The sequence below is a fragment of the Lissotriton helveticus genome, chromosome 3_1 (genome assembly GCF_964261635.1).
Source record: "Lissotriton helveticus chromosome 3_1, aLisHel1.1, whole genome shotgun sequence".
Lineage (NCBI taxonomy): Eukaryota > Metazoa > Chordata > Amphibia > Caudata > Salamandridae > Lissotriton > Lissotriton helveticus.
Window position 1 is genome coordinate 1,864,176,041 of NC_136061.1, and position 27,605 is coordinate 1,864,203,645.

The window sequence follows — 27,605 nt, forward strand, 5'->3', positions numbered from 1 at the left end:
AAGACAGGGTGAGACGGTGGAAGACTCTTCCTCTTTCCCTGGCGGGTAGCATAGCAGTGGGTAAAATGATAATACTGCCAAAACTACGTTATCTTTTTGTAAATATTCCGATATTGCTCCCAATGTACTTTTTTTAAACGCTTGAGATCGCTTATGATAGAACTTGTGTGGGCAGGGGGTCAACCAAGGATAGCCTGAGAAATCCTGACTCTACCGCAGGAACAAGGGGGTATGGCAGCCCCAGACTTTGTTCTTCACGCATACAGGGCACAGGTAACATTTTTACATTTCTGGGTACACCCCACACCCTATCAGCCACAAGTGTCCATAGAAATAGATTGTGCAGCTCCCCTACCAATATCAATAGCAATATTCCATCCTTACAAGCGCCCTTGTGAGTAAATAGACACAGTACAAGTCATGCGATGGGCATGGGAGGGTCTTTGCAAACGGGCACACTTAGAGGTGCTATACGCACCATCCATGCCCCTCCTCAATAACCCCATTTACCCCCCCCCCCCTTATGGAGCAAAAGGCACAAGAGCGCTCGAGCACACACAACATAGCAGTAGGTGTCGACCTCTACCCTAATGATACTTTTCTTACGCTGCAACACGAGTTCCCCCGCAGAGCAGACAACACTCGATATGCTGTTGTATTACCAGTTCCACCCATACTGTAAGAGCAGGTTTCCAACATTTCCAGTACCCCCGCCATCGCTGCCGGCATTGGAAAACCTGCTGGCGGTGGATTCGGGTGAAAGCTTACATCATGCATCTACAGACACACAAAAGGTCTCTCCGATGATGATGATCCCTCCTTCGTGTATGGCCTGGGAGGGAGAGCTAGGGGTACCCCTCACAGATAAACAATGGAGGTTGAATTGTACACAGCTGGAGCGTCTATCACCCAACTATCGCCTCCGGTTTATTCACTTCAAATACCTTCATCGCCTTTACCGTACTTCCATACAACTACATAAAATGGGGCTCCGCGAAGATGACTGTTGCTGGAAATGCGGTGCCCCACATGCAACCTTTTTGCATTTGGGTTGGAGCTGTAGGCCCATAGCGAGCTTCTGGCTTGAAATCTTCCAACACATAAAAAACTTTACCGGGATGGACCTCCTCTGCACACAACGGACATCCTTGCTTGGGGTGCTAGAGACAGTGCCCCCTAAATCACTCAAATGACCTGAAATGCTTCTCTTAATGGCAAAACGACAGGTGGCTTTACACTGGGGAGTAGCTAGACCCCCGATGACAAAAGATTGGGTCACAAATGTTACTTATTGCAGGACAGCTGTCAAACTATTGGAAACTCCTGCTGACCAAATCCCGATCTAAATATATTTGGGAACCATTTGTGACTTGGCTAAATTCTAGGGCAGGGGATGACTAATGTAGTGATACCATGATGTATGTCCCTGAAGAGATGCCCATTAGATTGTGCTGTGTAGCCTTGCCCCTGAAGTGAAAGTAAATTGTGCTCATGCCATGTTGTCGAGTTTGCGCTATATAATATTGCAAGGAAAAATAAAGTAGGGAAACTCGAGTTCACACACTACTGAACGCGCACTCTTAAGTGCATCAGCAGTGCACTGTGAATCGGAGCGTTTCACAGGCCTGTCACAGATAAGAAATGCTATCAAAACGAAATCCTACAAAACAATATACTACTGGCCGGCAGCAATTCATACCCGGACAACGTCGGGACGGGCTGCTAGTTTTCTAATATAAGCTTTAAGAAAGGGGTAATAACATCAGACCTAATCTATGCTCAGCGGTGTGGAATTTAACAAAATATCTACTGGTCCATGTGGCAGGTTGCATCATAAATGTACTTGGCCAGTAATAAAAAACACTTGTCCCTTTCATGCCATGTAGTTTAGTGACACATTATGGCATATAAGAGCTCGGATATAGCAGGTCTGATTATGCCAGAGCTCATACTACTGTAGGGTTTGAATACTAGCTATTACTTTGTATTGCCACCTTGCTGCCGATCTACATACTGGGGCTGAAGGTAGTAGTAAGCAATAGTTCCAGGATTGGAATTCCCTTTTGAGTCAGTGCAAATCTACTAACTTGCATGTTTTGTGGGCTTTCACCAGCTCTGCTCAAATCTTTTCTTTTACTGAGAAAGGCTGGAAATGCACTCCTGACAATGGCTGATTTAAAACTTCTTCCAGGGTTGGAAAAAAAGTGGTTGGAGGGAAAGTAAACTTTCAAACACTCAACAGATTTTGGCATGACAAATCTAAACTTGCATGTTTGATGGTGCTAAAATGTAGTTCACAAATGTTTTCTACGACTACGATTTCTTGACCTACTTCTATAAATTCTTAAGAATTCATGAAAGTCTAAAATCTGCAATAATGCAGAAATATACTATGGTCTCTCTATCTCTCAAGTAGCTTTGTTCAGTGCCACAAACTAATGTGGCACAATGTGCACTTTGAGACCCAATAGTTTTTTTCTTTTTTGCCAATGATAGTTTTAATGGTGAGGGTCGGGCAGCTCCTACACCAATATGGTTGTACAAAGACCATCCAAAACAAGACACGCATTGACAAAAGGCTGACCACCAATTTCAGACCGACGGACTTTGTATATGCTAGTTTATTTTTAGGTTTCCCATAATCTTGTTGAAACTGGTTCCACTGATTTTCCATTATAAATATTTTTGGGAAATACTAGTATGCATCAACATTTTATAAATGATGCTGCAGAGAAATGGCACCTAAAATCTTACAGTAGGTTAGCAATATGTTTTTCCTACTTGCATGTGTGTGTGAACATTTTATTAGGTCTCGGCTAAGCGCGCGGAAGCGCGTTCTCGCCGAGAACCTGTTGTCGCCGTGTCTGCTTTCCAGGAGACAATCCTGGCCGCGCGCATCTCCTTTGAGGCGATTTCAAAGTGACACGTGCACAAGTACGAGCGCTCAATTGACTTTGTTGCAACACCACACACGCATGCACACAGACACACACACGAGCGCCCATGCACGCACATACGTACAGAGACACACCCCCCGCACACATACACACACGAGTGCACCGAGCCCCCCCCGCTCTCCGCCGCCGCCACTGTCGCACACATACATACACACACGAGCATACACACACACACAAGTGCACCAAGACCCCCCCCAAGCCCTTTTCAACTTACCGGGCCAATCTCGGGGACTCCGCTCTCAGCACACGGCAGGGGCAGGCACCGGGCATGTGCCTCATGCCCCCTTTGCGAAGTTCACGCTGCGGCTCTTCCCAGCTCCTTTCCCGGGGCTCACCTCCTGCTGGCGGCCCCGGGGCTCTCCACCGCTCACAGGAGCCCCGGGCCGTGAGATGCATTGACTCCGCCTGCCTCCTCTTCCGGTCCGGACGCGGCCCCGCCCCCGTCACAGGCGACATTGCCTGACTTCCGGTGCGGCCGCGGCGGGATTCCGGGGGCATTTTCTGCACAAACCTTGTATTCTAACAGCTCACCCAACTCGTTCTTTATTTGTGATGTGCTACCAATAAATTATGCAATAAAAAAGGAAACCGCGCACCAGTTTGCCAATGTTTGTTTGAGAGGGTGTTTGCTGTTTCGGAGCTGGTAATGTTGTTCTTTTTTTTTTTTAAGTGTACTGGTACTTAATTTATCAACGTTAGAAAGACTGGTTCCGCACTGCGGCGCGTGAACGTGGGGGGCTGGTCTTCTACACGAGGCAGGAAGCGCCCAACCGCTAAACTTTGTCCCTAAATCGAGTTCATGCTTTGGTTGAATGAGAACGGGGGAACATGACGAGAGGTGACTTCATCAATAGAAAGGCTGCACTTTGCCATGTCCTTCGCAGCCATCATCGTAGCGCTTAGAGCACTGATTGCTCGTCAATCGTTCTATTGTGAGGGGCAGGTGATTAAGTCTGTTGTGCATTCAGGCCTCCTGACGGACCCTTAAAACTCTAACTAAGATATCTGTTTGCATCCTTGATGTTATTCATGTACTCTGAAGTCCTTTTGTAATGTAACTGGTTCTATTGTAAAGCGCTCGGACACCTTCGGGTAAAGTTCGCGCTATATAAATTCTGTCTCCGGCATTGATGTCACAAAAAAGCAAAAGGAATGAACCATGTGAACTGGGCCATAGTGCGCGTGCTGACTGACTAAGCTGCCACGGGTGCCATGTTTAGGGAATGGAGCATCACGACCAACAAATAAATATTGCCGTAATCAGAGGGTGAACAGCGGGTCATTAGCAGAAATGTGACTGGGGGGCTAGCAGAGGGGCGGACAGGGCACTGCAAACACCGCTGGTAGCGCTTCAGGCTCGGGGTTGTGACGCTGCTCCGCTCTCAGCAGATGGGCACACTGCGAGTTGTACCAACAGAGTTCCGAGTTGTGTTTCCTCAGCGATGCCTAGTGCGCAGCGTGCCCCGCCTGATCCACCCGGTGCCATAATTATATCGCTACCTCCAGCCCCCCTCCCAAACGAACTAAGGCCATAATCCTTTTAACCCTTGCCTCGTTTACTAGTGAAACCCCCACTGTTCCGTGGGTTGTGGCTGCCACCCCTCTTCCCACCCCCTCCATCCTGCAGGCTTGTCGAGACTGAAGGTGAAAGTTTTTTCGCAGGGAGCGCGTGCCATCAACACTTGCAGTTGTGCTGCTTTAATTAAATGTATTTTGTACAGAGATCTGTGGAAGTGAGTTTTAAAATTCGTACAGTAGAAATACTGGACCAGAAAAAGTACAAGGTAGTCCACGTTTCAAAGTTACTTGCCCTGCTTGTAGAATACTATATGTATGTGTGACAGAGTGTGTGTGTGTGTGTTTCTATGCGGGAGTGAGAGAGCAAGAGGGCTGGGTGTGAGTGAGTTTTGCCTCAAAGTGTGGAGGAGAGAGTGGCGAATGTGCGAAAAGAAGGGCAACCGTAGAGGGCAGGCGTGTGTGATGGAGATATGGAAGGGGAATCAGCTTTGAGTGTGAGAGAGAGCGAGGGTGAAATGCATGTGCGTGGGAGAGAAATACATGCGTCTGCTTGAGAGAGATTGGCGAGTGCGTGGGAGAGAACGCGGGGACCGAGTGCGACTGCTCCTGAGCGTGAGATAGAGCAGTAAGTGAATTTATACTTGATTAATAAATACGATCTAGTGACAATGATTTATTAAGAAAGTAAGGTTGTAATGTATGTGTGTGTGTATCCATCCATCCCTCCCTCCCTCCCTCCCTTGCAACCTGCAGAGCTGGGTGTTGAAGAGGGGAATGTGGGCCGGCTTATAAGTAGTTGGCGTTTTTTAGGGAAAGGGAAAACTGTGATTAGAACATGAATGGGGTCCAGGAGAGGGGGAGAATGGTGGATTACATCTTAATTGCTTTGACCATGGGCACTGACATATGTTTTCACGCCCTCCTCCAAAGCAGCACCCTCTCACCCTCACTCACCCTCGCTCACACCTCCTCACCCTCATACCCCCTCACCCACCCTCACCCTCCATCACTCACCCTCACCCACCCTCACTCACACCCCTCACCACCTCACCCTCACACCACCTCACCCTCACACCACCTCACACCCCCTCACCCACCCTCACACCCCCTCACCCACGCTCACACCCCCTCACCCACGCTCACTCACCCTCACTCGCCCTTACAGCCTCACAACCCTCAACCTCACAACCCTCTCACCCTCACACACCACATCACTCAGGAACACCACCGCGTCACTCAGGGACACCACCACATCACTCAGAGACACCACTCAGGGGTACCATCACGTCACTCAGAGACACCATCACATCACTCAGGAACACCACCACATTACTCGGACACCACCACATCACTCGGGGACACCACCACATCAGCTAACCATTCACAAACAATGTTTATATACCAATTGCAACTTTTTAAAAAAATGTATGCAAAGCATTGTCATTTACAATGCCAGTAACTCAAACGTTAATGCTGCGAGACCTATTGCATTGTAAATGCTGGTTTTGAAAGCAAAGAATCATGCATCTTGCTTTCAAGCTTCTGCAAACATTTGCATCCAACCAGAGAGCATTCTAGGAGCATTATACATAGTCTCATACTGCTAAACTTTAAAAATGTGTGTACACCTGTTTAAACTGGAACCGCTGTCAGTAGTGCAGTCTGAACTTACAACACTTCCTTAGAACACTCCCCCTAATAATAAAGGCTTTGCATGACTTAAAAATAAATAAAAGTTCGAACAGCATCTACATGAGAACACAAAAATTGCCTTAACCGCAGACAATGCCCTTCCCTGTTCCAATATGTGGTACTGTAAACTGGCAGCCAAAGGGTTTGTGGTGCAGGACGTTGAGCCTACTTATCTCAAAGACAAAAATACACAAGAAAACGTATTGTTCTTGTCCCCAAACAATATGTCCTGTGAGTCGAATATAGGAATTCCACACCCCTGTATGCTGTATTTGTCTATCCTGTTCAGTCCTGTGAGCATTCAGCAAATATGGTTCTCAACAAGAATGCAGCAAGATCACTCTCACTTCCTTCTCTCTTTGAAAGCCGCTTACCATCTAACTTGGACCTGAGGCAGGAGAAAAGAGCCTACTCATTGACGGTGGGATTCTGCCAGCACAAGGCTCACCACTACCACCCACATGCACAGCATTAGCGATACTTATGGGACTATGTTGGAGTACCAGATTGAAGAGCGACACAAGCAGCCTCACATGAACCACATTCACACTAAAGTGCTTGCTGGTAATGGCATCCATAGACATTATGGCACCGCGAAGGTCTAAGAAGGACTCCACACTTAAAAATATGTTGAGCAAAGCCTCTTCCAAAAGACCAGACTCCTACAAGATGCTGCACCTGGGGAAAACCCAGGCCACATGGAGACAGATACACCACTCAATCGCTACTTCGAATTGCTGTTTGGCAAACTCAGGGAGGATATTGCAGCATCGCCATAGATATCAAGGACATCAAGATTGAAAAGCGGGTGCCGGCCCTTGAAAACGGTAGCAACACTAAGGAAGATGAGGACAACTACAGATGTGAACTGGTTGAGCTACATAAACCAAACACAAAGTTGCAAATCCACGTAGAAGATCTAAAAATTAGATCTTCCAGATCAAACATTAGGATTAAAGGCGTTCCCCTTCAAGCTGAAATTGGGTGCCAGGGCCCTTTGTTACCTGATTTTTCAGACAAATCCTCCCAAAGACATCATTATAGAATACCCACACACAGAGCAGGACGCTATCAACACTCCAGGCATGCAGCAGAATATTCTAACATGTCTCATCAATATAGGAAGATGACGGCTATAATGGAAGCAGTCCAGGACCATGGTATAATTCTTTGTGAATATGTAAATGTGCAACTATACAAGAAACTGTCCCCCACTACTCGTCAGCAGAGCCACCACCTTTCTGCGTGATAAAGGGATTAAATATAAATGGGCATACCCTTGTTGTGTGAAATAAACAAACAAACTCACACGATTTGCACCATGCACGGACCATTCTGGTTCTAGGAGACACCTCAGAGCACTCAAACGCCTAGTTCCTTCTCTCCCCGACACACCAGGCGTCTGGCAGACAGGCCTAAAGCCTGTCCAGGAAGAACGCTCACATACCAACAGCAGATGAGAGCCGCAGAGAACACATGATGCTGCTCCACCAGCTCCAGGACCACAACGCTGCCCAGGAGCAAGAAATCCAATGAGTACCCAGCCACGTAGCCCTGCAGACTACCACACAGGATATCTTCCATGAAGTTCCAACTCCCCTGCTACGACAACGTTGGGCGTAGGCCCCACAGTGGGCCGAGGCTGCTGACAAATTCGGAGAGACCACTGAGCCCATGTCAGCAGAGTCAGCATATCCCTTTAATTAATTCTTTGCCACAATGCCCAATGACATGACCCCCGTACAAGACAAATTTAAGACTCTCATGGTGGGAGAGATTGAGTTACTTGTTTTTAGGTTTCGCCTGGGGCACGGAGCGTAAGCTCCGCCCCCAGAGAAATCTCTAATCTTCAGTTAGGGACTCTTGAATACGCCCCCCTGTCCCATTGGCTAGCTCCATAAATGGAGGCTAGCCATTGGAACAGAGATCTGTCCGTCATTCACGGACCAGATTCGGGGGCGTTCCCGACATTTTTTCCCTCTCCGCCTCTTTCACGTCGTCATTGCGGCGGTGGGCGGTTCCTATTTTTTTTTTTTTTGGTCGCCTTGTTTTGGTCAGTTTCAAAGTGTATTTTTTAGGAATGGGCTGCGCGATTGTCCTCTCCGTGAGTCAGAGAGGAGTCTTCGCTGGGATGCCCCCCCCCCCCGCCCCGCTTCCGTGTCTTCCCCGCCCCCCCCTCCCGCTTCCGTGTCTTTCCCTCGGCCTGTCCATGTGGCACTAACAGGCCCTGCTCGCACATCAAGCCAGGTAGGAATAAAAGCGCCATGACACACAGCTCGGGTATTTAATATTTCATCTGCAGACAGGAGACTTTTAAGGCTGAATATTGGTTCACAGGCGGCAGGCAGCGCTGCCTGAGCGCTCCCCTCAGACGAAGCGCTAGGGCGTGAGGAGAAGATGGCGGAGGTAGAAACACTCACAACTTCTAGCCTCAGTGTGCGGGTGTAAGCAATATTGTGCTACTTGGAGTGTGGGGGCAATACACACACCTGCTCCCCCACACAAACACACGCGCCCAAACACACAAGAACACAAACACGTGCTCACAGACACACAAAAGAAAGTGTGCACACAGACACATGCGTACAAACAAACATACATACAGGCACAAACACATACACGCTCCTTGCACACACAGACTAAAAAGTGTTCAGACACATACAAACGTGGACGCCCATACTAAACACACAATCCAACTCAACATATAACCAAAAACAAGCACGCACACACACGGAAGCACATGAACATATGCAAGGGGCACATACATGCACAAACACACACACACACACACACACATGTGCAAATAAACTCGGTGCATGTAATCATAAAAGTATTTGTGTATATTTATTGAGACGTCCTAAGGCAGGCTTAAACAGAGCCAGGAGTGTCACACACACACACACTTTAGTTTTGCAGGATTTGTACTTTTTAAGCTGAGGCAGCACTTCCGGCTGGCACATCCCCCACCCCTTCTGATCTCGCGCCTCTCGTGATGTGCTAGGCTGGCACGGGCGGCTGCACCTCTGCACAAGCAGCTGGCACCCCTTCTGAAGTGCGCATGCTCATATGCCAGCTCGCCCTGGCAAGGCGGAAGGACGGCAGCAGGTCGTACAGGCCCTCTCGCGTGTAGCATGATACCTCCATGTGTGTGGACACTGCACATACAAGAACCAGACAGTGGCAAAGCAAGGAAGCGAGGGCCTCAGTGCAAGCAAGGAAAGTGAGCCCTGTGGCCTCTGTTGGACCAGTGAAATATGGCAACTATCGCGGTTCAAGGGGCCCCTCAGGGCTCTGGGCCCCGGTGCACTGCACCTGCCGCACCGGTGGTAGCCACACCCGAAACTAGGTCTCGTGGACAGGCCTGGCCTCCCGGGAGAGTCCGCTCCGGGTGCCAGGCCTGCGGAATGTGCCCGTCTCTGCCAGCCATCAGCATGGCAAATACACCTCGCCATCTTCGGCCAGTGGGCGCAGCCCCCCTGCAGAAACGAGCCGGTGTGGGAGGGGGCGCAGGCCTCGACATATTGTCCTTATAATAAAGGGGGCGTCCGGTGAATAATGTCACAGTAGCTGCTAAACCCGTCATCAAACAGAGCGACATAAGAGTGCCCTAATTTGCATACAGCCAGGTTCTGAAACTGGGATGGTGCAATGAGCTAAAAAACGGTGTTGGATCTTGCCCTGATCTCTTGACTGGGTGAGAGTACTCTGCTTAATTCAGAGACTCTGTCCATCACCACCCCTTGTTGTAAATAATTTTGTCCACCCTAAGCGTGGAAGGGTATACTCAGATGTGAGTCCCTTGCTCATTGCACCATCAGGATTCAAGCAAGCCGGGCCGAAGACGCCTGAAATGGCAGAAACCGGTCCCCGGAAGCTTGTTTCCTTCCCAGTGTAAGAATTGGCTTTTGTAGTCTGGTCTGCCCTGTTCCCATGATGCACTGGGCCAGGGACAGACTAATTTGCATACAGCCAGGTTCTGAAACTGGGATGGTGCAATGAGCTAAAAAACAGTGTTGGATCTTGCCCTGATCTCTTGACAGGGTGAGAGTACTCTGCTTAATTCAGAGACTCTGTCCATCACCACCCCTTGTTGTAAATAATTTTGTCCACCCTAAGCGTGGAAGGGTATACTCAGATGTGAGTCCCTTGCTCATTGCACCATCAGGAAGCAAGCCGGGCCGAAGACGCCTGAAATGGCAGAAACCGGTCCCCGGAAGCTTGTTTCCTTCCCAGTGTAAGAATTGGCTTTTGTAGTCTGGTCTGCCCTGTTCCCATGATGCACTGGGCCAGGGACAGACTAATTTGCATACAGCCAGGTTCTGAAACTGGGATGGTGCAATGAGCTAAAAAACGGTGTTGGATCTTGCCCTGATCTCTTGACTGGGTGAGAGTACTCTGCTTAATTCAGAGACTCTGTCCATCACCACCCCTTGTTGTAAATAACGATGCTGGTGATTGGCAGCGACCCGCGGCTGGGAGGGGGTCACAGCGAGGGTGGGGGCGGGCGGGGGTGTGGGGGGGTCCTAAGTCGACGCTTCTTAAGTGTCTAACCAGCGTCGTCTGGGGTGGATTTTTTGGCGGGAGGGGGTACAAACTGTTGTCCTCCGTTGAACACTTTACCCCGAGGAAGGGTCCGGGGGACGCTCGCACTGTCCAGCCAGAGGCCATAGGACGATGTAGCTCCTAGAAACCAGTGTCCAGTGGAGCCCGCTCTGAGTTTCATATTGGTCAGTTAGAGTCCGGCGGCGCGCCCCGGGGTGCCAACCTGCCGAGCAGAGAGAGGGCGCCTCGACGCCCTTACCCGCACCCTCCCTGCACACAGCTGCCATCTGTGCCAGGACTCTAGAGGGCGCTGCAGTCCCAGCTCACAAGGGTCTCCAGCAGAGGTGAAAATCTTTCACCCCTGTGTATCCGGTGTCACAAGAGCACCGAGGCGCCGCTCTTGATGAAAACAACAAATAAACCCATTAAAGAAAACCCCACTGTGTGGTGCTCACTGCACGGGCCGCACAGAAGCCCCTGTGCCCACCTTGCCCGAGATGCCAGCCACGGCTGCTTGGCATGAGGATGAGGGCCACTTTACACCACTGCCCGCGCATCCGTTCCCCAAAGCACCCGGGTGACCCCCCCCGCACAGAGGATCGTAACACAGGAGCAGTCCCGACCGTCGCCGAGGACCCAGCTGCATGCAACATCAGTGCGGGCTACCGTCACGAATGACACTGCTCTAGCGACCCCTTCCATTCCCTGGCCCCACACATACTTCTGAGCTGCAATTATAGGTCTGCTGTGCCCCCGCTTGCACGAGGAGGTCAACACGCTGAATAACCGATGTGGTGTAGCACTCGGTTTATTCAACTTTCGCGCTGCTCTTTAACATTTGTTCATTGATATGATCTTCACTCATGAGCTGGCGGTGGAGGGGCACCCAGAGCAGCGCTCCGGGATAGACTGAGGAAGGGGATCATAAAAGGGACCTAGACGGTCAAACCGATATACAGCACAAGCCCCACCATTTTATGATTTTATCAAACTATGGAACCTAAGACCACCCAATTAGCGGTAGGGGTAACACAAAGAAAGGACCACTCACCTCAAGCCACTGCAACCCACAAAGAAAGGACAAGACACTGCAAAACACAGGCCCTATAGCACTCAGCATATCATCAGACAGAAAGAGATGTTCATACAAACGGACAAAGGACCATCCCTTGTTAGTTTTTTTTTGTAGCAACAATGCTATTTATTTATAAGTTAAAAAAAAAATGTCATAAGCAATGCCAATAGCTCGAACTTTTCCAAAGGCGAAACCATTGCATTGTAAATGCTTGTTACTTAGTTTATCATCCCTCACCCAGGGTCCAACCTCCTAGCATGCAAGCCACTTTAGGGGCTCGAAAAGACCTATGCTGCTCTTGGTCGCCCACTGCCACCACATACCACACTGCCAAGACACTTCCCTGCAACCACCCCCATGGTTAAAATACGGAGCTTAAATGTCCATGGGCGCAATGCCCCCACAAAATGCCTAGCATCCCACTCTATTCTCAAAGAATCCAATTGCAACATCTGCTTCCTGTAGGAAACACATCTTATAAAAGACTTGAGGAGACTGTGATCCAGTTTCAATAGACCACGGGTACTCACAAACATTTGAAGAGGTTCCAAAAAATACAGTCTGTGGTGTGACAGAGGGCCACACTGATGCCAGCAGGATGGCGGTAGGAGGTGTGGGTGGGGCAGGGATTGTGTAAAGAGATCTAAATGAATATTTAATAAAAGGGCAAGCTTTTATTCGCAGGTAAATAACTGCTTGCTTGTTTATTTTAAAACAAATTCTGAATATTAGTCCTCAGTAACTAAGCAGCAGCTCGTGCGGCTGTTCACCTGGGGGGGGGGGGGGGGGGAGCATGTAAAGGTCAAGAGGGCCGCAAGCAGCCCCTGGGTTGTACTTTGGGTATCACTGCAATAGACAATACTTCTCCTCTGGGTGTGGAAAAAAAGCTGGGGTGGAGATTTTATTAGTTAGTAAGTTTCAGGAACAAGTCCTCCAAACACAGATGGAGGTGACCAGAAGGTTCCTCTCCTTAAGTATCTCCCTGAATAATTACACTTTTACATTGGACACTCTATATGCTCACAATTATTGCCAAGAAGAGTTAATCCTTAATGCACTAGGCCTTTTCACTTCAGCCACAGACAGTGATATTGTAGTGGGTGGGAACTTCAATATTGTTTCAAATACATCTCTGGATAGATAGGCCCAGAGAACAGGCCAGTCATGGAGTTTCATACCAGAAGGCCTACAATGGTTAAATGATGTAGGCCTAATGGATGTTTAGTGCGCTGACCACCACCTATGGGAGCTTTATTTTTTTCAGTTTCTCACCAGACATGAGCTTAGACTGATTACTTTCTAACCTCTCTGCATCTTCTAGCAGCCACCACCCAAGCAGATGTAGAAATTCTGGCAATATCTGACCCCACCCCAATTATGAGCTCCTTCCAAGCACCGGGGTCAACCACTCCCAATAGAACGTTGCAACTCAACAACAAACTTCTAACTTTCTGAAGGCGGTCATTGAGGGTGATCCAATGATTCTTTCAAATGAACAACACCCCTGGAACCCACATCTCTCCATTATGGGAAACACTGCAGGGACAAGTTAGACGGGCACTAGTAGCGCTCTCTGCGAGACTTACTAAGGCATTGACAGACAAACATTCCGACCTAGAAAAACAGGTGAGAGCCTTGGAGGAGGCACTCAAAAGAAATTGGTACACAGACTGCGAAGACAATTGACTCTCGCACGGAACCAGCTCAAAATCTTAGATATGGACAGGGCTGAGTTTGTCCTATTCTGCACTAAACTGAAAAATTGTGCAAAGGCCAATAAAGCAGGGCAGCTCCTCGCCTACAGATTGAGGGCCAGGATCCACTGGAGAAGGAGTGCAGGATTCCTGAAAAGAGATTGCCGCACAACAACAATGATGCAGATATAGCACAGGCATTTGAACACTTCAATGTTGGCATTCAATCAGCAGAGGAGGTGGACCTCCAAAAGGCTAAGGCATCACTCTGCGCGACTCATAACACACATTTGCCAGCATGGAAAGAACTTGTGTTGCAGGTTGAAATTTGCATACATGAGATCCTCTCGGCCTCTCCCCGGCTCCAACCTGGTACGGCTTTAGGACAGGACAGGTTCACCCATGGCATCTATAAACTAGTAAGCACCCAACTGGCACCTATCCTCACATGCCTTCATAAATCCTTTGTTGAAACGCCCTGTCTCACTCAACCGATGTGGGAAGCAATGATCACAGTGATCCCAAACTTGGGAAGCATCCCAGGTTACGCTCCTCCTACCAACCAATACCCCTGATAAATGTTGACACCAAACTCGTCAGAGTCATACCGGTTGATCGCCTGAACCCATACATCCATGGCTTCATACAACTGGATCAGCCAGGATTTATAGTGGAACAGGGTTGTGGCAACAACACCTAACAGATAAGACTACCAGCTCTAGCGTTCCAGCACTTCACATGTCGACTGACAGAGAAGACATTTGTTTGCAAGCACTACCCTTCCCTGAGGCAAATACTAGACAGAGCGAGTTTGAGCATGTGATTCAAAACCTGGATACTGTGGACCTACTCTAGTCCCATAGCCCAGGTGAGAGCCAATGGCCTATTCTCGCAGGGCTTTGCAGTAGCCAGGTACATGCACCAGATCGATCCACAATTTTCCCCCTTCCCTTTGCTCTATATATGGATCCATTGGCTGAGTGAATACGGCTGACTCGCAGATCAAAGGGCTGACCGTGGGCCTTCAGGTGCACAAAATCGCTCTGTGAGCAAACTATATTTATGATAGCTTTTACCCAATCCCATTCCTCATAACCAGCTCTTCTGAAGCTTTTGTGTGGAAAGGTAAGAAAACGCACATGGTGGAGGGGGCTTATTTATCAATAGCAAAGGGAAGCTTGTGCATCCCCCATCTACAGTACTACTGCCTTGCCTCTCAACTGTGGTTCATTGTGGAATGAATAGGCCCCTTACCAATAAACACTGGTGCTTCACTGACCAAGCCATAGCAGGCGTTTTACAACCAGAAAGCTCCCTGGCTCCCCAAAAATCAGTGACCCCCCAGGAGTCTGCATATCATCGGTTATGCGAGGAACCGTTGAGGCATGAGATTATGTCATGGTCACTAAGGGCCTGTCCACCTATCCTACCCCCTCATGTCATCTGCAACCTCTCTTTCCACCAGAATTGTCATGCCCCGACTTTCATAACGGACAAGAGGCCAACTGCAAATGAATTGGCAATCTCTTCAATCACAACAACCTCATGCACTTTCTCTCAATCGTAGTAGGAATTTCCGGCAGAGTAGGGTCCCTGGCATTACATCGCCATCGGGCAGTGGGCCCCTCAACTTGCAATCCAACCCCACACCAGCATACAACTCACAGATTTTGAGAAGCAGTTTAACACCAGAAAAATCAGAATGGTCTATTCTAGGACATCTTCCAGTTTCTTAAAAAGGTTTCGGACTAAATCAAATTCCTTTGCTAGAGGCAGTGGAAAGCAGATCTGGGCTACCACTTCACCCCCAAGGAACGGGCTGATATCATACATACAACACACTGCTCCTCTTTCTGTGCCTTGGGAAAAGAAGTAATGCTTTAGCTAACACACTATTGGTACTTCACACCAGCTAGAATGGTGAAATGGAAACCTAACAGTTCAGGTGACTGCTGGTACAACTGCAAACACATAGGCCCACTGCTGGTACAACTGCAAACACATAGGCCCACTGACATCTCTCCTCTGGCACTGTCCCAAGCTCACACGGTACTGGGAGTAAGTGCTGAAAGCCATTAATGTCATTTTTTGAAATGGACATCCCATGTCTTCCCAGTTACGTCCTCCAGGGATATCCCAACGCTCTGGCCTACACTCTACATTCTAACAAAGGCAAGGCAATAACAGGGACTTTCTGTGCGGCTAAACAGTTCATCACAGCCAAATGTGGCAGACACATTGCTGTCCCATGCAGACTGGACACAAACTGTGGATCATAGCGATGGAAAAGCTTACTGCTTCCCTTGAAAATACGTTGCCACAATTTGACAAAAAGTGAGGTCTATGCATCCAATTTTTGGAACAAGACTTTTGTGATTTCACTTTCCTGCGAGTAATCCAGTTTACAGGGTGTGAGCCATGCTGGACCAACAATACACAACCGATTGGCGTGGGTACATTGCACTATAGGACCCAGCCTGCTGACACCAAATATGCGGCTATGGCGTAAACTTCTGATGAGGGGGTCCACACTTCCTGGGTGAAAACCCCAAACATCCTATTCCTCCCTTCCCCGCCCCCTTTCCCTCTTTTCGCCTCCCCCCGTTTTCCTATTGTTATTCTTCACCTGCCTCTGGGTGTAGGAAAGACTATATTTATTGGATAAAAATAAGAAAAAGATTTGAACAACTAAGAGTCATTTCAAGATTAAATTTTTATGAATGGCGAGGATATAATTGTGCATAATTCCATCTTGCACGCAGACCTCACCGAGAGTGACGGCCGCACTGTGTTTGGCGGCGGTGACAGGGGGAGACTGAGGCCTCGTGGTGTGGCGGTAAGTGGCGTGATCGCCTCGTGGCACCAGGCCCCCCCCTTGATGAGCGGAACCCCCCGGAAGTGGAGCAAGAATAAATAAAATGCGGAGCGATGGCAGGAACTGCATCTCTTGGACCTGACCCTGAAGGTAGAGCCTCAGGCTGCTGAGGCACAGCATAGGCTGAAGGGATATACTCCCAGAGAGAGGAACTACACAGTGACACCAGCTGGAGGTGCTTAAGAAGTGCTCAGGCGGGCCAATCCACGCCCGTCAGAGCTCAGAGGAGGCTGGGCTGGGTCTACCCTCTTGGTTTCTCTCGCCTCATTGGGTTAGAGGCGTCAAGTTCTAGGACGGAGGAGCTGTGTGAAGGGAATAGCTTTAATTTTCCCTAGCTGTGTACATATACGGCACATTTTAACATGGAAAAAGGGAAAGCCACACCTGTTGTTAAAACCACTGACGCTACCTTGGACGGCTTCCTTCAAAAAGGTGGTAGGGGCAATTATTAAGGAAATAGAACTGGCTGAGTGCAAACCAAAAATGCCAGTGACCAAAATCCCCTCACCGTTTCCTTCAGTATAATAACCCAGGAAGGGAAAGGTGATGGTCGCCCTAGTTACTATAATCGCAATAAAGGGGTAAGATTGACATGGGGCAAAATAAACCCTACTTAATTTGAGAAAACCGTCAAGGCAAATTTAGACCCTATTTTGAGATGCCTCAAACATGTTTAGCCCCTTGATGAAGTGGTTCGGGATTTTGAATTGGTCTGTGTAGATGTAGCTTAATGTCTAGCCAGATCCATACAGAAAAGGGAACGCCAGGAGATTTGGTGGTTTAACACCTAGTGTTCTAGAGCTCAAAAGAACCTTAAAATTGCTCTACATGCGAACACCCGTGACAGAATCCAAATTAAAAGCGTAAGACAGACTTACAAAAGCACTATCAACCAAAGGAAAGAAGAACTGAGGCGATCAGCCTGGGAAGATTTGGAGAGAGCCAGTGCTCTCAAAGACACTAAATGTTTCTGGGACGTCATTAATCGCCCCCTATTTTCAGGCGAAGTTAGGCGCGTGGATTCACTGATTCTGGGGGAAGCTTGGGAATCCCATTTTTGGGCCATATTTAACTCAAAAATGGAATCCTGTTTGAGGAGAAAAGCAGGGATTTGCCACTAGATTTAACCTTGGCCTCCCAATTAAGCGCATCCCTCACAGTGGTCGAGGTTGAGAAGGCTTTTGCAAAGGGAATTGGTTTGAAAGCCCCAGGCCTGATGGGGTCCCACTAGACCTGTTTAAAAACAATTTCAACCTCTGGGCACCCCTGCTAACTAACGTTTTCAAAGCAGTGGAGATCGACCCTATCCCAACAACCTGTGTAGAACAAGCATTTGCAATGCGATAGGTCTCGCATTTGCGAAATTTGAAGGTAATGGCATTGTAAATGACCATAACTTTTATTGATCTGTTTTGAAAATCAACAGGTAGATAAAAGCTTTGTCATTTACAATGCCAGTAGCTGAAAGATTCCCAAATGCGAGCCCTATTGCATTGCAAATGCTTGTTTAAAGTTAGCGTGAAGCGCTCTGCCAGGAATGAATGGCAACAGTCAGGTGGTGGACCTTGGCAGGGTCGATGCGGAGGAATATTAGAGGACATTCACAGACACCGCTTCCTGGAGTGCAAAAACGAAGCAACAAGAAACAGCGGCGAGGCGGGCAAGTCCACTCTTGTACTTACACGTCGGGTCAGCTAAGTACTGATAAGGGGTCTTGTCTAGCAGAGACGTCACATCTCATGTGTCCCAAGTAACAATAATACAAACAACTGTACACATCAACTATTATAAGAACAGGGTTGGCCACAATCGGAGGGAACGAGACAGAGGACACGGCTTCCCGATGCCCAGTGTGTGCTGGACCCACCAGATCCCTTGTTTCCGACCATAGTCATGGGCACACCGGTAACTGCAGGGTGCGGCAACTTAAACGATGATATCAGCACTTCTGCTCAGCCACGCTGGGGAGATCACCCGACCTGGAGGAAACAGCGCAGCCCACTGAGTAAACTGGGGTCCACCCGTCATGTTAAGAGGTGCTGCCGGTACCTCATCTATGGCACAGAACTTACCTGCTGGACATACCGTTTTTCGTCCGCAGACAGGCTCCCCATCTCTTCTGTGGTTTGCCTCCCCCTACCCGTAAACTGGCCACGGGCACGAGCCAACTGGAAGACCCCATGACCGGGAGCATTGCTAGTGAGCGGACATATGCCAACAAGGGCCACCCGGTCTGTACAGTGCATCACGGGCATCGGTGCTGGCCCCATGCATCACTCCCTCCCGTGCACCGTAACTCTGCCACTAGGGTGCTGCCGCCTTACATTTTTAAGGGACAAGGAACCCTGTCTTTTCCGGGGGCGCCACCACTCTGACAATTAGGGTACTGAGCAGGAGACCTGAACAGCATTTCGTTTGTGAGGTCTCTCGGACAATACACTGCCCCTCTGACAAACGATTTACCTGCTGCACGTCTGGCCTCAGTCCATCAACGAGCTCCCTGACTTCACTTTGCCAGCCTCTCTTAATTCTCCGGCGTCCAAGCCCGGAACAGCTAGAATCCCCATGAACACTAACAATGTGAACGGAACCAGTGTTGATGTGATCCAACCGTCCTGTACAGTGTGTCACTTCGCGTCCCAGTGAGTGTACCTGGTCCCTGTTAGATATGCTGTCTATTGCCAAAGCCTGTATGTTCAGTTTCACCTGAAAGATAGCTCTGTCTAAAGCAAACACATGTAAAATTTGAGTAACTTGTGAGAAAGCCCTGCTGTCTAAAGCCAAGTTCTGTGTCTTATGTGGGATGATGTAGCCTGTCGTATGGGTCTTTGTGAAACATGAGCTATAACCCACCTCTCTTAAACCTAATGGTTGTACCAACAAGGTGTCCATATGGTTCCATGTCTTCCAAGACATGATATCACAGCTGGGCTTTTTCCTCTACTAATCAGGGTATTTTATCCTTCATAATCAAATGAATACAATTGAAGCAAACAAGACTACAGAATGGAGAATGCAATTGATGGTTAAGTAACAGCCCAGAACTGGAACAGGGTGCCTCGGATGGGGGTTGAGTGGTGTAAGTAAAACCTGGCTAACCTGAGAGATAGCTGTGCGGTCTAAATTGTTTCTGTAAGAGAGTTATCATGAGACTAGAAAGCTCTCTATTGTGATGCCGGGTACCTAAGCTGTGTGTCTTCTTGGATAGAGTGTGTGTTCAATGCCTCTGTGTCTCGCTATATGCGGTTTGTTTGTGCAGGTTTAACCGTACTGCAACCATAACTTTATTGATATTTAATTTCTCCAGCACGTGGGATTCACCAAGAAACAGTTGTGTGAAGTTTAGTTTTCTTCTCTGCTGGCAATGTTTAAATTAAAAAAAATGCAAATGCTGTAGTTTTCCATGAAGAGCAGGGGTGAATCTTTAAGCTTAGTGTGTTGAAAGTAGTCATCGGCTGGTTTTAAATCAAGACACACGAGCTGCTCCAGGTGACCAGCCATGTGTGAACAAGGAAAAACAGCCTGCAGTTAAAAACAAACAAGAACAAAAAAAGTGTGCACACGACTCTTAGTTAAAAATACCCAAGCGATCATTCCCAAATCACAGGATGGCAGAAAGCAATAAAATGTACCTCATCTAATGCGTGGTGTGTGGATGTTGTGAGGGCTGGCAGGGTGGGGCTCTGGAAGTGATACTCCGGATCAGAGGCTCTTTAAATTTAAAGTGAAAGCGTTTTTGTACACATCTGTTTAATGAAGGGAGCACACTTTCCATGCGCTCCTGGGGGAGCTCAGAGAACCAAAAGGGAGGAAGGGGTGAAGGGTGGGAGGGTGATTCGGTGAGGGAAGCCGATAAACCCCCTAAAAAAGAATATTGTCTTTAACCGAGGAGGTGGCTAAACATCCAAGGCTGCCGCCTTTGGAGCTGGTGAACAGGGTTCGATCTAAGGCGTAGGCAGTAATTATTATCTCCTGCCCGGATTAATTAAAAATAAATGAATGTCATTTTTATTTATTTTTTATTTTTATTTTAAGAGTTTTATATAGCGCTTGCTAGACCCGGAGGTATCAGAGCGCTTTACATGAGGTTCCACAAAATTACAAGATTACATCAGTTCCAATTTACATCAGTTGCTAGACAAACAATTACAAGAGCATAGAAAACGAGATAAGTGAAGTGTAGAGGGGAAGGGGGTAAGAGTAAAGGGGTGGGAGGGAGATACGGCATAAAGACGAAGGAAAGTCTGCCTAAAGTCCGGCTGGGTAGGTGACGGTCGAGGGGGAAGTCCCAAAAACTATCTCCCCAATAGCTATCAGGTAGCTCCATCGGGCTTTGGCCAAGTAGCTAGGTCTTAATGGGAAACATTTAATGAACATGGAGGGCAAAATAAATGGAGCGTAGAGGTGAGGGGACAAGGAAGGTGAGAGAGGGAGGATAGGGGAAGAGACAACGAGGAGAGACGAAATGAAGTCTGTCTAAAGGCCAACTGGCTTAAAGTTGCAGCACTGAGGTCACTCCTGATAACAGGTGAGTAAATCGGAATTTGTAGTTCGGCCACCATTGCTGAAGTTGCTTCTCTGAGAAATATAAGTGCAAAGTGGGTTAGGAAATACTGTTTTTAAGAAAAAGCCCTGCTTTTTCATTTTTGAATGACCAGCGGAATACATCGTAAAAACATCACGTAGGCTATTATATGGTTCTTTGCGATAGTGGTAAAGCTTTCCATTAAGACCAATATTTCTACCCAGAGTAACGCACTGGTGACAAAAACAAAACTGGACTGCGATTGCCCTTTAAAGGATTTATTTAATCGAATTGACGAATGGCTGGGATCTCCAAGCCTTGTGTTAAAACAGCCCTCAAACGAGAAGCATTTCATATTTTGCTTTAAGTGCTTTCCAAGAAGAAATTGTCTGGCAGATTCTGTGAACGACGCGCCTGGCGCGCACCGAAAACTCTGGTGTGGCACATCTGTACTGCTCCCTACTCCTCAGAAGGAGAGGCAATGACATCACTTTGTCTACCAAGCAGCACAATTAGAGCACGTGTGCCTATTTGTCATGCTGCTGGGATGAGTAACGTGCTGTTATCGGAGTCCCGTCTCAAGCAGACGTAGTAAGCAGTTGCACAAGACAGACATACCGACTTGCGTGTGCCTTCTCACGCCTAAAACAAAGCACAAAAATCACAGTAGAGAACCCCTATTCAAATTGTGTCAACACACACAAATGCAGTTTAACCCATCACACCAATGCAGTTTAACCAATCACAGCACGCAACACAAAGTTACTAGTAGATTGATTAAAGGTGAGGCGTGGGAAACGCCACATCAAATATAATACGGTGCATTCGGGGGAGGATTCCAGGTTCAGCACACACCAGTTTAAACATTGTTTGCTTCTGTTGCTTCACAGAAAAGGAGTTCAAAGGAAATACAAGTACCTTGTTGTTAAAAACTGCTCACTACCATGGAACAGAACACCAAGAAATCTCGGCTTTCCCATGCATGAAATATATATGGGCTACCACTAAAATTATGCCCTTTTTCTGCCACCTGCTCACTGCGAGCAAGACTAAAGGGTGCATTTCTTTATGGACATGTATCATGTACCATACATCAGATTTGTGTCTAAAAAAAAGTGATAAAATAAACAGTGCGTCATACATAAAATAATGTATCAAACACCCACGCCCACTTTTAAAGACGGGTTTCAGACAGTAACTATAGCTTCTCGTCTCGGAAAACAGACAACTCAACTTCAAACCACGAACACAACAGACACTTCAGAGACGAAATTTCACATATGGACTGTCTAGCCCATCATTCTTTTCACTGCTATTACACAGACCAGCCTCTTTCCCCCTAATACTCGTTGACTCTGAAAACAAGCACTCGCCATTCCCGCTGTTTATTTTGCATCGCGCTTTCACTTTAAGTGAAAGTGCGATACAAAAATAAACCCGCTGCGGCCTGTCTCCTTTTGGGACGGCCCATTGGGACGGCCCATCAGGACTGGATCTCACAGCTTGTTTATATAACAGCCTCATAAAGCTAAGAAATTGCTTCACGACAGCCGTGAAGCAGGCGATCCAGTCCAGAAGGGCTGGACCAAAAGGCGATAGGGAAGCAGCTAAAAACCCTCATTTCCAATGGCAGGCCATTGTTTAGCATAAACGGTGTCGACAGCCATTTACAATATCTCTCGCCAGCTAGCAGCGCATGCGCTGCAACGTTGAGCGAGACCTAAAAAAGGACAACAGGAGCGACTCCGCCTGTTATAGGCCAATCTTCCTTATTGACGCCACTATAAAGGTTTTGGGGAGGGTTGTCCTTGCACATTTTGAGACCTGGGCGAGCAACACAGGGAGCACCATAGAACAGTGCCTCAATTTGTCCCAGATTATGGGCAAGTACATGAAGGCCTGGAGGGGTTCTAGCCACCTGGCCTTCATGGACTTGTCTAGTGACTTTGACACTGTCAATCAGGAGAAATTATGAGGAAATGGGTATTGAAGAAGCTCTCATCACCCTTCTGCGTAAGCTTCATGCTTCCACCACTGTTGTCATAAGATATGGCCCTCGGGAGGGCAAAGACCAGGCCAATTGTCTCCACAGAAAGTGTCCGGCAGGGGTGCATTTTAGCTGTTATCATATGCGGACGACACCGTGCAAATGGCTTTGACAGCGAACTGCCCCCAAAAATCACTCAATGCTTTTACAGATTTTATGTCAGCACTGGACTTAAAAGTCAATTTTATTAAATCATAATATGGTGTGTGGCCCCAAATCAACTAAAACAAGAAATGGTGTCGTAAGGGGTAGGACTATCGATAAGGTGTCCAATTTTACATATTTAGGGAACATTTTAATAACACTATGAATTGGGATTCTCTTATCACAGCAAGGGTACACCATACTAACCAGGTTGTGGAGGGGTTATTCCGCTTTGCCTGCAAACTAGGCCACAAGTCGGTGACAAAGCTGGTTACCCTTTACAAAGCCAAATGCCTATCTGTTGCATCTTATGGGGCAGGAGTGTGGAGTTATCACAAAAGCCGCAATTTACAGGTCCTAGAAAACAAATTTATAAAAAGGCTATTGATGACCCCAAAAAGTGCCCCCACATTTTTTGTCATCAAGAGCTAGGGCTGTATTATCTAGAGGATCTAATAGATATTGCCCCTTTTCTCCTTTGGACAAATATGTGGCTGTCTGATTACCGATGCTACATACTTGTCATTATTATATAATATATAAACAACACAATTTCTTGAGTCCATATAAACAAACCATTCTTTCAGTTCCTGCAAAGGCTGGTATGACTGCCTAGACACTAAAGGAAACAGATCCACTACTTCGATTAATTGATAAACTTTTCAAAATTGACCAACTTCCTGACTGTAGGAGTAACAAACGTTTTCAAATTGACCAAGCCTTGATTGTATGAGCGACAACCTCTTGGTTTGTCTGTACCACAGGGGAACCACTGTAGATTTGTCAGCGATCTAGGAAAATCACAACAGCCTGAGCACAACACCATCAGAATTCCACACAAATCTCAACATTTCTTTTAGGCAACGAGAGCAATGCCAGCTTTCTGCTTTGTGCAGCTAGAATAGAAAATGCAACGAAATGAAAAAAAACACTGCCACATATTAACCTATTCATTTTAGTTCTGGATACAGTGCATCAAGACCTAAAGCACGGGGTGAAAAAAAGTTTTACAGGATGGTAGTGCACACTCTCCGGTTATGGCCTAGACTTCACCTGCACACAGTTTATCCCTATTATTACCATTTGTGCTCATCTCTTTGGGTCAACCGAAAAAAAAAAAACTTTAAACATAGGAAAACAAAGGTTTGATGAGCACAGTAAGATTTCTTTACAACTTAGGCAATTTGTTAGTAATTTTACAACTTCTAGAATGACAGTAAAATACCCCATACAACACAAGTCAAACTCTAGAGCATGTTATTTTTCATCGTGTTTTAATTTTCTATTTTTTTGCATCATAAATAGACAATTCCTAAATTGTGTCAAAGCCAAATGTGCAAAGCCTACGCATTTCGTCCCATCAGAAAATAAAAGAGACGAAACCCGTAGGCTGTTGCGCATTTGGCTGCTGCACACTTTTGGAATTGTCTATTTATGATGCAAAGAAATTGAAACTTAAAACAAGATGAAAAATAACATGCTCTAGAGATTGACTTGTGTTGTATGGGGCCTTTTACTATCATTCAAGAAGTTGTAAAAATACTAAAAGATTGCCTAGGTGTTGTAAAGAAATCTTACTGTGCTCCTCAAACCTTTGTTTTCCTAGCTTTACAGGATGGGACAGTGATACAACTTAAAGTTGGGAAAAGGACACTTTACATCGTCATCAGGATTTACTGCATAAACATCAAGGTAGGCTAGGCAATAAACCGGCACCGTTTTGATGGTTGCAGGCGATGGGACCGGTTCAAGTAAGACAGCCAAACCCAATACTCTTCGGTGTAGTGAAAGATAATGTTTCCTGAATAGGAGTTTCTAACACTTGCCGATCTTGCTCATTTTCACTTCACGGCACAATACCCCTGGAAATGGGTTTCAAGGCTTGGCACGGTCCATGCCTTTTATATGAATGTCGATGAAAAGGTGGCAAATACATTTCAGCAGAGGCAGACACGGCTATATAGTCTGCCGCTGCTGAAATGCATTTGCCACTGCCTTAAATGACAACAAAAAAAAGTGACAACGAGTAATCACTTAGGTAACCCAACGTTTAAGTTTACACAGGCGATTCCGAACACAAAGCTTTGCCATGCTCGAGGCTCATATCACTGCCCTCTTTAAACGGAGGTAGGGCTTACAAGACAATGTTCAAAACCAGCAGCATCTAATAAGTGGCACGTAACGGGTATGGTAGTTAAGTTACCTATGATACTCAAAAATGCACCTCGTTCACCGTCTCAGTTCAGCTCATCCAAAAATAGAGTGGAGACATCCGACTCCCGATATCATCCCAAACTGTAAAGAAACAGTCGTTTTCCCCAAAGCAGACATGACATACTAGTACTAGTAGGACATCACTAGCCCGCACTCACCAAAAATCCGCTCGGTACACCTTTCCCAGCCTAATCCAGATTCGCCTAGTGGTAGTTTAAAAACGGGGAGTCGGGGTCACAAGTCCTTTTAACAGGGTCTCACTTTCACTCAAAAAGCCGCTTTCCTGTCACCTGGAGAGAACAACAAATCCTGCAAAAGGCAGCAAGGAGGCAGGGGCGCGCTGGCGTGATGTTCTCAGGAAGCAGCCGCATAACTGCTTCCGGGTCATGTCCTGGCTATAAACGTCATAGCTGTCTTCTTTTCCCTACCTACACTCTTTACGCGAGGATGTAAGGCACAGATTATGTAAATTTCGCTTTGGCTTGTGACGTCTACATCGTTACTATCTGTTCACCGCCTCGGGAGATTTCGAGGCCTTCGGTGGTCGCTTCCATGGTGGTTTCCATGGTTTCGTCACCTCGATAGTCTATTTTCTATGTCTATCTTGCGCACTCTTTTATATAAGCATCCTGTTGAAACACAGCAGATATGCCAGAAACGAATTCGATAACGTGGCGTCCATGTTGGAATATTTGCAGTTGGGGGAGCTGTGGTTTAAAGGAACCTTTCCCGAGTGATTAATGCTTATCGTTATTTATAACGGATAAGAAGAGTGAATTAGCAGGTTGCTTACATTTGTTTTGCAACTAATTATTCTTAAATGTACCAGGAAAAACGAGACGTTTAGTTTTCTATCACATCACTTGTAGGACTACTATGATAATCCTTAGGGTTTGCTTTTCATGCTAGTGATCTATCTTCTTTTAAGCTTAGAAAGCTTAATTAAATAAGATATATGAAGTAAAACATCATTACAAAAACCAGTGACAATAAAAAGAGATAAAAGAGTATTCAAATGTAACAAATTGCAATACAATCCCTAAAAGGGAAATATAAACTGTACCAAGAAGCACAGCTTTTAAAGGTATTTTGTTTTTGGGGAGGGGAAATAGAAAGAGAAAGAAAGAAAGGGGAAAGGGGAAGAAGAAAACAAGGGTAACTAAGAATACAAATTCAATACCTAACAAATGCTATAAGGAAATATAAATGAAATGCAATAATAAACATCATTAAAAGATAAGGGAGTAAAAGGTAAAAGTAAGGTAAAATTCAGGGAACATGTCTAGAAAGAAAATCAGTCAAAGGTAACCATAACAAGTCTTTTTTGATTTGTAAAGGTACAGTGGTGGCAAAGGCATGACCAAGCCCACTATGATGACTTAACAAGTTCCACCAAGCATTATATGAAATCCTTGAAGTATCCTTTGATCCAGCGCCCCTAAGGAAAAACTGTCTCACCAACGCTACCCAACTCCACAATACTCACCATTTATCATAAAACACTCACAAGGCCCATATACTAACAAGACAATTTTTGGGCGACTGAATCATGTGACCTAATTAAACAGAACTATTCACAATCTCAATTTACATGTTAAATTATTTCTAAAAGCATACTCATAAGTAAGTTCATTAGTTACAATGAACAATTCCCTCATCTGTTTAGATGTTTATTCAAGCTCTTATCAACTTTTAAATTAGCAAAAAGTTCGTCATAATTAGAGTAATAATATTCCAAGCGACCTGTCTGATAAAATAGACTTGCTATAACGCTGCATGTGATGCCATAAGTAAGGGGAAGCATATTATAAGTGACCCCCTCAGAAACAGAAGCGGGTAGTTTCACACAAATGTAACAATCTTTAACATCCATAACCTTAACATATTCAGATAAAAGTCTTGAAAAAGTATTACTAGAAAAATCACCAACAGATCTATCTTGGTGGATCTCTGGTTTGTGCTGAATAACTCTGTTAGACTTGCCTACTACAATATTGTTATCTTGTTTAGTCACTATTTTACTAGTCATATTAGTCTTATACTCTTCCTTATCGATGCCAAAAGGAAAAATGACAGCTAAAATTAACCAAACCAAAACTATTAAAATCACACATATAGAAGACATTTTGCAACATCTCTTTAAGATAGAACATCTCAAATTATTGTTAGTAGTAGGCATCTTTACTCTGAAACAAGAGCCTTACAAAAAACTTCAAAAATTTAAAAATTACTAATATTTATAATTTATACCCCCCTGTTTTACTTTTTTTTTTAAAGAAAACCCTACTTTCTAACAGCTTTTCTTTGACCTTGCGTCTTACA

The 27,605-nt window shown here is 46.4% G+C and overlaps 1 protein-coding gene across 2 annotated transcripts in view; it reads right to left on the reverse strand.

Moving 5' to 3' along the window:
- Positions 1-25,664, reverse strand: part of PHRF1 (PHD and ring finger domains 1) — a 429,596-nt gene extending 403,932 nt beyond the window's left edge. For both annotated transcript variants that reach the window (XM_078682828.1, XM_078682827.1), the window contains exon 1: positions 25,442-25,664. The gene's annotated coding sequence lies outside the window, so the exon portion shown is untranslated. The remainder of the gene's footprint in view (positions 1-25,441) is intronic.
- Positions 25,665-27,605: the final 1,941 nt, after the last annotated feature.